This window comes from Trachemys scripta, chromosome 2, assembly GCF_013100865.1.
Source record: "Trachemys scripta elegans isolate TJP31775 chromosome 2, CAS_Tse_1.0, whole genome shotgun sequence".
Lineage (NCBI taxonomy): Eukaryota > Metazoa > Chordata > Testudines > Emydidae > Trachemys > Trachemys scripta.
In genome coordinates, this window is record NC_048299.1 from 174322445 (window position 1) to 174332320 (window position 9876).

The following is a 9876-nucleotide window of genomic DNA, read 5'->3' on the forward strand; positions in this document are numbered from 1 at the left end:
GCAACTTACATGTCAATTAAGCCAAAAAGAAGCCCAATTTCTGCATTTTTTTTTTGCAGATTTGACATGTTTGGTCACGACCTGTGCTCAGCACAGGACATGATTGGCTTTAGACTACCGTTATGCATACTCAGTCTTGGAGCTAGCCAAAGCCAAGTCTTTGCGAAGGGGCATTACCGGAGCAAAGAAATGGTCTGGCCAATCTCTTCCCTGGCCAACCCCCTGCTATGGAGATTGCAAAGGTTGCACCTGGGATTCCCCCATCCTTAGATGGCTGGGTAAGCCAGCTTTACAACCCCTTTGCACTGGTGAAGTTGTCCAAAGGGGTCATGGAGCCAGGACCTGGACCTACAAGTTTACAAGACTACATGGTGAGGAGTAAGTCTTTTTGTTTATTATACTAATTATATTATATTTATTTATTAACTCTGTAATTACTACACATCGCTTCTTTCATCTGAGGATCTCAAAGAACCTGACAAACATTTTTAATTAATTAAGCTACACAGCACCCTAGTGAAGCTTTATACCCATTTTACAGATGAGAAAGGTACAGAGGGCCAAATGCAAGGATGAAGTAAATCATTGTCTACGCTACACATTGATATCCTGATTATGATCTCACACTGGTTTTACACCAGTTGAACTCTATTGACTTCAGGGGGTTGTGCCTGATTTATACCAGTTGGTGGAGAAGCAACCCCAACATGTAAGTTCATCAGATGCAAGTGGCAAAGCAGTTTGCAGTGATTTGGCATTCAGTAGGTATGCAAAATGAGTGGTATTTACACCAAGTTGGCATGCTATGGACAACAAATACAGCAGGAACAGATTCCTATTTACATCAATAGGAATTGTAACCATGAAACCAGAGTGGAATTTGGCCTAGAGAAATTAAGTTACATGGCCACGGTCACATAGCAAGTCAGTGGAAGAGCTGGGATGAGTAGCCAAGAGTCCTGGCTCCTAGTCCTCTTTGAGGGGATGAGCACGCAGTAATTAATTTTCATGAGATGCAGCATAATCTATGTAACAAATCTTTCTCACCAAGTAATAATTTGGATTCTCAAATAAGAATAAAATAAAAGATTGATTCGTTGGAATAATGCTCAGTCTCAGAGGTAAACTAGTGATGGTCTTAAAGACAGATGGACTGAGGTTCTGAACACGGAGCTCTGCAAACCTGAACCCTTCCTGCCACCTGCTCTGCAGGTGTACGACCTTGTGTCCACACATCCCGATGTGGTGATTCTGCATCGTAACTTCACAAGATGAAACATCTGCCAAATCAAACATAGAAACGTTTGAGTTCAATGCAGCAGATTTGAATGTATATTTGCACCTAAACCCATTCCTAGAAAGCCCCTAGGGACTTATATCAGTGGGATATGCATGTTGGGACAGGATAATATTAGAGTCAATGTACACTGTCAGGCTGGAGGGAATTTTGCATCTGTGGGTGATTTTACAGTACATCAGTGACCCCCAAATTGTGGGGCGTGCCCCTAGGGGGGCATGGAGGAATGTTCAGGGGGGCCTGGTGGGGGATGGGCCAGCCCCCACAGGGGGCAGGGAGGGAGCTCTGTCATCAGCTCCACTCCAGCCCTGTCCCAAGCCCTGGCGACAGCTCCTGGCCATGGCCCTTGGCTCCCAGCCATGACTGTGGCCCTGACCGCAGGCCCTGCTCCCAGCTGCAGTGCTGGCCCCACTCCCGACTTTGGCCCCTGGTCCTGGATCCCGACTGTGGCTCCCAGGTGGGGTGCGGACTAGGTAAGGGGAGGCCAAGGACAAAAGTTTGGAGACCACTGCAGTACATACTGTAATATGAAATTAATTAATGATACTATAACAGCCTTAAGTCTGAATTTCTTTTTCTGCTATGTTGCTGTCTGCCTTTTAATATTGTTTTAATTTTTTATAATTTATAACATGCTGTCTGCTTTTATACTATATAGTATTTATACAAGATTGTTGTCTGCTTTTATAGTAACTAATTTCCTATGGAATTATTTTTCTTTCAGGGCTTTTACTGAGCTGTAAATTCAGCCTCCAATCTTCGTTTTCCCTGAGCAAGGCAGTTATAAGATTTCATGGTGCATTGAGAAAGAGATCTGCTTTCCTGTACTGCCATGATGGTCAATCCACTGAGGGAAAAGAGATTAAAATACTGAAAGCTTGTTTCCATCCAATCCAAAATCCCGGTTTGGTTTGGTTGTTTATGAATAAGGCTCAGGACACAGACTCTTTTAACTCAGATTATTTTTTCTATGGGTTTGTGCCCAGTCTCTGTGAAAATGAGCACGCTACGCTGTCTGTGCGAAACAAAATAAATTAATAGTAATTCATTAATAATAAAAGCATTCTGGAACTAAGTAGCACATTTTCTGCATCTTGTGCCTTTTCCTTTATATTTTTGCTATGTGTGAAAATCTTAATACAAGTTTAAAACTAAAAAGAAGATCTTATCAGAGGAGTCTGTGCAATAATCTCTATTAATGTTTTTCATCAAAGTTTTACCCTGCATTCTAAAAAGAAGCTAATTTGGATGCCCAATAGCCCCACCTACTGACAACAGATACCACATTCTTAAAATGGATTATTATTACTACAAAATGTTAGATGTGTACCAAATGCCTGTTTATAAATATTACAATTAAGAAACAGAACTACCACTACCACCCATATTAATTGATAGATGAGTATGAGATTTCACACTCACAAAAGCCAAAACAATTTATAATTAAATTTCTCACAGAAACGTTAAACCTCCTCCCTCTTTTGACATGTATTAGGATGACTAGTGGTGGACCAAGCAGGCTTGGTTTTGCTTTTACAGAACCTAGGTTGCATTTTGTCTTGAGAAAACCAAAAACAAGGCGGGCTTGTATCCTTGTTCCATTTTTTAAAATTCCAGGGAGTGTAGATAAAAACTATGGCATTTTATAATCACATAACACATTCCACAACAACACATGCTATCTCAGGGGTCAGCAACCTTTCCAAAGTGGTGTGCCGAGTCTTCATTTATTCACTGTAATTTAAGGTTTCGCGTGCCAGTAATACATTTTAACGTTTTTAGAAGAGCTCTTTCTATAAGTCTATAATACATAACTAAACTATTGTTGTATATAAAGTAAATAAGATTTTTAAAATGTTTAAAAAGCTTCATTTAAAATTAAATTAAAATGCAGAGCCCCCTGGACCGGTGGCCAGGATCCGGGTGGCCAGGATCCGGGCAGTGTGAGTGACACTGAAAATCAGCTCGCGTGCTGCAGGTTGCCTACCCCGTGCTATCTTGTTACCAGGTCTACAAACAGACTGTGGGCTTGTCAATTTATTGCATCTAGTCTAGACGTGGTAAATCAACTGCAGAGCGCTCTCCCGTTAACTCGAAGTGTGAGGTGCAGGCAGAGTCGACGGGGGAGCATCAGCCTTCGACTTACCGGAGTGAAGACACCGCGGTAAGTAGATCTAAGTACGTCAACTTCAGCTACGTTATTTACATAGCTGAAGTTGCGTAACTTAGATCTATTTCACACACACACCCAGTTTAGACCAGATTAACACTAATTTAGTTCCCATTATTATTCTCTAGTTCCTTACCCATAATTCCCTAACAGCAAAGGTAAAACTATTCTTAAAACAACCTACCAAAATGCTATCCATCTCTGCCCAGAGTGGGTAAAATCTTATTAGTTATTTTCATTTTCCTCACTCATCCTGATAAAATGGAAAGAATAGATTTTGTGCCTGGGCTTGTAAATGTTCACAACAATTTTTGCAATGTTGCTTAACGCTAAAACTTATTAGCACATAAGCCTTTTACAAGTGCACAGCTATAGATACTAGCCCACACCTAACACCCTAGTCAGGCCATTTAAATATTCCTGTCATCAAACAGTTACAGATCATCATGTGACACTTAGAAGGTCAAGTGCATTTCTGGTGGCTCGAACCCATGGTGTTGCTCTCCACCTTTTCCCAGTGAAAGAAATCCTCTTTAGTTGTTCTCTCCCTCAACTTCACACTTACAAAAATGTCATAATTGGATAATATTAAACAAAATTAAATACATGTAAATAGTAGATGAATAAATGCATCCCAATAAAAGTAAGTTAAACGAATTGAAATTGCTGGGTGGAAACACTGGGCTATATGTTGTTAATGATTTGCTTCATCAAATCTTATCAGTAGGTGGTAATAGACGATAGAAAACACAACTTATTGTAGTGCTTTTTTCCTTCTGTTTCCCGGCAAGGTGTCTGTTATTTTATGTATTGATTGCTTCTCATCTATATCTCTCCTGGCCTCAGTTGCTACATAATAGTGTTGCTCTCTGATGTTAAACAGTTCCCACGTTTCACCCCACAGGTGGCTGTATTTCAGTGAAGGCTGAAGTAATTTCTGTGTATGGTTTGTGAAGTGCACTGGGATCTTTTGGGATGAAAGGCGTGATATAAAAGTAAGATATTATTCATCTGCTTTTTCCAGTACACACGGTGCTAATATCTTTTGCTTTCTTCTCGAGTTCCCCAGATTAAATTGTCAAGAGTCTCAGTAATAGCCTGAACTTTTGCTCCAGGCAGACTAATAATCACAGTTCTGTTAGCTCAATCCTTATAAAGAAATGGCTATTCTCAAGATGCACAATTGATTTCGCCTACTGGCTTTCTCATCCACATCCCTTGTATTTCCTGTGTGCAGCCTTAGCCCTTGGATGTTGCTCAACTTCTATTTCCCCCTTGCCATGTCAGAGCTCCTTCAGCTCAACATAAAGCCTGAGTTGGTCCTGAAATAACAAGGACCAGAGTGAGGATGCTTCATCAGGCTTCTGAGTCCTTTATCTCCTTTTCTTCCATCTGCTAAATTAGAAGAGGAAAGGCTTGTCCTGTGTAGGCAAAGCACTGTGAGAAACCAATTAATCAGCTCCTTCTGGCTACCCAAGAAGCGTCTCGTTCTCTTCACAAACAGAAAGGGGCCACATAAAATCACTTCCCTGAGCTGTTCTGCACAGCCCTGTGGGAAATAGAATAATTAGCTCCAGTTAGCTGCCAAGCCAACACCTCTTTTTCTTCCCTCCAAGTCCCCTCCCTTGACCCCACTTTATTATAGCTGCAGCCACTACTGTAGTAAACACAACTGAAAAGTGCATCTGTTCCAACCCACATCCCGAGAGCTGCCTCCTGGTCTTTTACAAGGAAATGTCAAGTGCCACTGCTGGCATCCATCCAGTCCAAAAGACACTTCATCCTAAGAAGCCTGGGATGTGCTAGTCACTCATAGGGCTTAAACGGTTAACACTGGACAAGGGCACCACCTCTCCTCCACCACTCACTATCTTTATTTCCTTCTGTCCTAAATACACTGACCTGATTATTTTCGTCAGAATTCAGTTCCTGCTAGTGCCTCTTCTATTCAGGCCTTGGTTACCTTTCTCCTTTCCGCCCACACACATTGCTGTAAGGTGTTAATACATTGGCTAGCAGAGCAACAGCTTTTCAGGAATCTATGATCCAATACAGCCCTGGCTGGGAAAAAGTGCAGTTGCAAACTTTCAGTGGTGTATGTGCCTTCCCTGACATCTGGTGGTGGGGTGAATAAATAGATGGTTGAAAAATTTGCCTAGTTCACTGGTCACAAATTGATCTATGCATGAATCATAAATATTACACGATTCAGCAGAAAGACCCTTTCCTCAGATTATTCTCCTATTCTTGTAATGTCCCCTATGTTACCAGACATTTGCTTCTTTCTCCCCTAACTCACATAAATATATATCCGGCGTAACTCTGTTGAAGCCAGTGGAGTTACCCCTATGTAAAACTGATATAGGTCAGATCAGAATCAGACCCATTTTCTCTGTGCTCTGCTTTTCCGCCTCCAAAAGTTCAATTAGAACTGGTCAAAATATTGAAAAGAAAAGGTTATTTTTGTCAAAATAGTCTTTTTTCAAAAATATTTATTTTTATGAAAAACTGTCAACTTTTTTTGCAATTTTTTTTCCCTTTTTTCAATGTTTTTTTCAAAATGTTACAAAAATATTATTGAAAACATTATCAGAATGGTTATCTACATTTTTGGTGAATGAAAACAAAAAATATATAACCATTTTGACCTTTTTTATTTTAAAAAATTGTGGGGAAAAAAATAAAAACAAAAAATGGGTCCATTTCAAACACTTTGAAATGAAAACAACTTCAAAATTGTTATGCAAATAGGTTGTTGGAGGGTTTTTTTACCAGCTCCAATTCAGGTACAATATGAAAAACTGATACTAGTTTCTTATTCTCTTTATCAGCTCTTCTTCAACTGAGACTTTAAAAAAATAGTATGTGATGAATGATTGATGATACTTTTGTTACCTTGTTTAATACAGAGGAGTCCAAACCAAAATTCCAGATCTGAAGATCCCTTAAACTTTGGAAAAATTCTGCCCTGGATCAAATCTTGGTGGCTCGAGCTCATCTCTACTCATTACATTTGTTCTGTTTTGAGCTGCAAATCTTTCACCTCTTATCCCAGGAGCAAGAAGACTTTATTATTTGTTTACTTACACTTTATTACTTAAATTTCATGTGGAGCTGTGTATGGATTAAAAAAAAATTGTATTGCTGACCAAACTAGAAAAAAAAATTGCATCAAGTTTTTATGATTGGGAAATGCAGATTTTGCCTGCTATCATAAAGAGAAGAGAGGGAGAAACGGACCAAACAGCAAACGTTTTGTCTGCTCTGAAGTGTAATTCACAGAGGACAGCCCCATTCCAGAAGGCCTCTGGCTGGAACAGTGCTTCCACAATGTTCTTATTCATTTGCTAAGGAATAGGGAGGCATAGAAAGGACAGAGTGGGGCTCTGGTTCCTGAGAAACATGGCCTAGATCATCAGCTGGTTTCGGCATAGCTTCACTGAAGGATCTGGACCTTTATAAATTTTTATATGTATATATACACAAACACACACATTTAATCTGCCCTTGAATAGGTCAAACTTGGTCCCCTGGCAGATATACTTATTAGAAATCGTGGTGTTATTTTGACTATGAAATGCCCTTGACAAGCTTATAACCTCGGTTTAAGAATTCTTATTGCATCTTTGGAACATTTCCAGGCTTCATCTTATCAGGAAAAGAAGATGTTAGTTCACGCCTTGCTGTCATCCAGGCTTGACTGTTGTACTTGACTGCTGATCAGTATCTCTTCCCTCCTATTTTTTAGTTTTTCTTCTGCTCCTGCAAAATTCTGCAGCTAAATTCAGAAATCAGACTAAACTTGCTTATGTTACTGGTCCTGAACCTTCAGCTCTGACCGTTACACAGCTGGAGAATTACTTCTCCTATGCTCACAAAATGTACAGTCCACTTTGCACCACACTGGCAGAGCTGGTAATTGCCATAAGCCCCACAGGCTATACTAGAGGACAATATAATTTGGAGTCCTGAAATGTGCGGCTACCAGCAATTACAAGCACCATATACATAGTAGTGCAGAGCCCTCATTAGTCCATACACCAAAAGAGGTAGGGGGCCTTATTTTTGCTCATCTCCTCAAAGAAAGAAAAGGGGAACTAGGGTATGTTGCAAACCTTCTTGCATCTCAGGCTGTATCCAAATGCCAGCTGCCACTTGCCCACTTCCCTTAAGTCAGTTGCCAAGTTGTGATGTGAAATGAGATAGTTAAATTACCCAGTGAATTTGCTGCTCCTGTTTCCTGTCTGCTAGGTTCTGCATGAGGCACCAGCTGTAGGCACCTAGGTATTGTGATAGGGAAGCCACCAGAGGGCAGTTTTGCATTTCCTATTAAGGCCCTGACTTTCAATGTGTGTGATCAGAAACTCAGCAATGCTGCTTTCTTGCCAGCATGAGAGAATAATAATTAATACCAAATGGCATTTATGTAGCACCTTCCTTCCCTCTGAGGAGCATATAAAAACATCCTTGTGATAGAAGAATTCAGGTGATCTATTAGAGCAAGCGCTGAATAAGACTAGAGTCGGTCAGTTCAAAATGGCAAAAGGGTTCACCTACATGATCACAAGTGGCAGGAAGATACGGATAAGAAAGAAAACCTGGGGGTAATAGAGATTAGAAAGTAACCATAAGTCAAATGTTTGGCAGCTACTATTAAAAATAATGTCTGGCACGAACTATTAAAAAAAACACTATTAAAAAAAATTATCCTCAGATAATGTACAATAATTGATGATACATTTCATTTCTATAAAGCAATTCATCTGATGATCTTAATACACTTTACAAACATTAGCTATTTAATCCCTACAGCACCTGGTGAGATAGTTAAGGGATAGCCTATTTGGTAAAATATTCAGGGCAAAATTTTCAAAACTGTGTGCCTGCAGTTAGACTGCTAAAGCCATCTTTATTTAAGCACATAAATAAATGGCTGGATATTCAGAAGTGCTGAGCATGTGCAGATATCAGAGTTAATGTAGTAATAGTAATAATGTAGTTCATAACAAAGATTTGTAATTTCAGTCTTTCAGCACAGGCAACATAAAGATTGTCCGTGTCTGTGTTCACAGGCGCCAACTTTCCATTGTGACCGGGGGGGCCTCAACCTTGGCTCTGCCCCAGGCCACGCCCCCACTCCACCCCTTCCATCAAGGCCACACCCTGCCTCTTCCTGCCCTGTTCCGCCCCCTCCCCCGAGTGTGCCATGTCCTCTCTCTCCTCCCCACCAGCCTCCTGCACACTGCGAAACAGCTGATTGCAGCGGGCAGGAGGTGCAGGGAGGGAGAAGTAAGCGCTGATTGGCAGGGCCCACCAGCAGGCAGGAGGCACTGGGGAGGAGGGAAGGTGCTAAGAGGGGGGCTGCTGGTGGGTGCTCAATACCCACCATTTTTTCCCCATGGGTGCTCAACTTGACCAAATGTCTACAATTTGATGTCTAGATGCTTCCCTGTTGTTTTTCTCTACTAAAGATGTTCTTGGGGTGTATAATTTTGTCTTTGGCAGTGCTAGGCCAGAAAAGCAAATCCTTGCTCTCACATTTGTAGTTTTCTACTGTCATGTGTCCCAAGTTTATGTTTGTTCATTTCCAATCTCATTGATCATGGAACCACTAGTCTTTCATCATTACAGATCAGACCATCTGTAATTGTTAGTACCTCATGCACTTCTTGGTCTGAATGAATATGAAAGGATGAATCTGTATATTTTGTACTAAGTATTAAATGAAGTCTTCAGTGTCCAGTTTAATCTGTCCACTTAATATGCCAATACCCAGATCTTGCATCCTGGATACTGACAAGCTGGGCATTAGCTAATTTACCTGTTTCATCCTCAGATGTAGGCATCTGGTAATGCTCGTGCTTGATTGTCTAGATCCACCAGATTTGCACAGGGCAGTCACAGCTCTCTGTGTGTGATTTTTCCACTACTACTATGGAGTTTACTTGCTCTGTAGGCTCAGATACCTTGACAATTACCATAAAAGTTTCCAGTCTCAATCTCTTTAGCCACAAGAACTGGAATTGGCATCAATGTTGGAATTCCTGGATGAAGTTCTCTGGTTATCATAAAGGTCCCTTTTTGCTTTAAAGTCTATGAAGATCCATGATTAGCAATAATCTTATTTCACTATCTTTCACTTTTGCAAATCTCCCTCTCCATGCATCCTCATGTCTTGCTATGTTAACTCTAATTCTGTTCTAAACTCCTCAGCATGGATGAGCTATTTCAGTTTTTCTGTTAATTCTGGGATAAGTTCAGGGTAAAGCCCCATGCACACCTATAGCAAAGCGTCATGCAAGCTTGTGATGCAGTGTATAAGAAAGATGACAATTTGTATAATTGTTGCTACCACTGTTATACAATTGCAACAAACCTTCTACAAAGTATGTCATTTAAGGTGTCAATA

General features: G+C 40.6%; 1 long non-coding RNA gene across 1 annotated transcript; it reads left to right on the forward strand.

Annotated features, from left to right (window-relative positions):
* Nucleotides 1-8606, forward strand: LOC117873222. The gene is made up of 3 exons (XR_004644665.1): nt 1-378; nt 4372-4462; nt 6377-8606. It is a non-coding gene; the product is annotated as an uncharacterized LOC117873222 (long non-coding RNA).
* The last annotated feature ends 1270 nt before the right edge of the window (nt 8607-9876 follow it).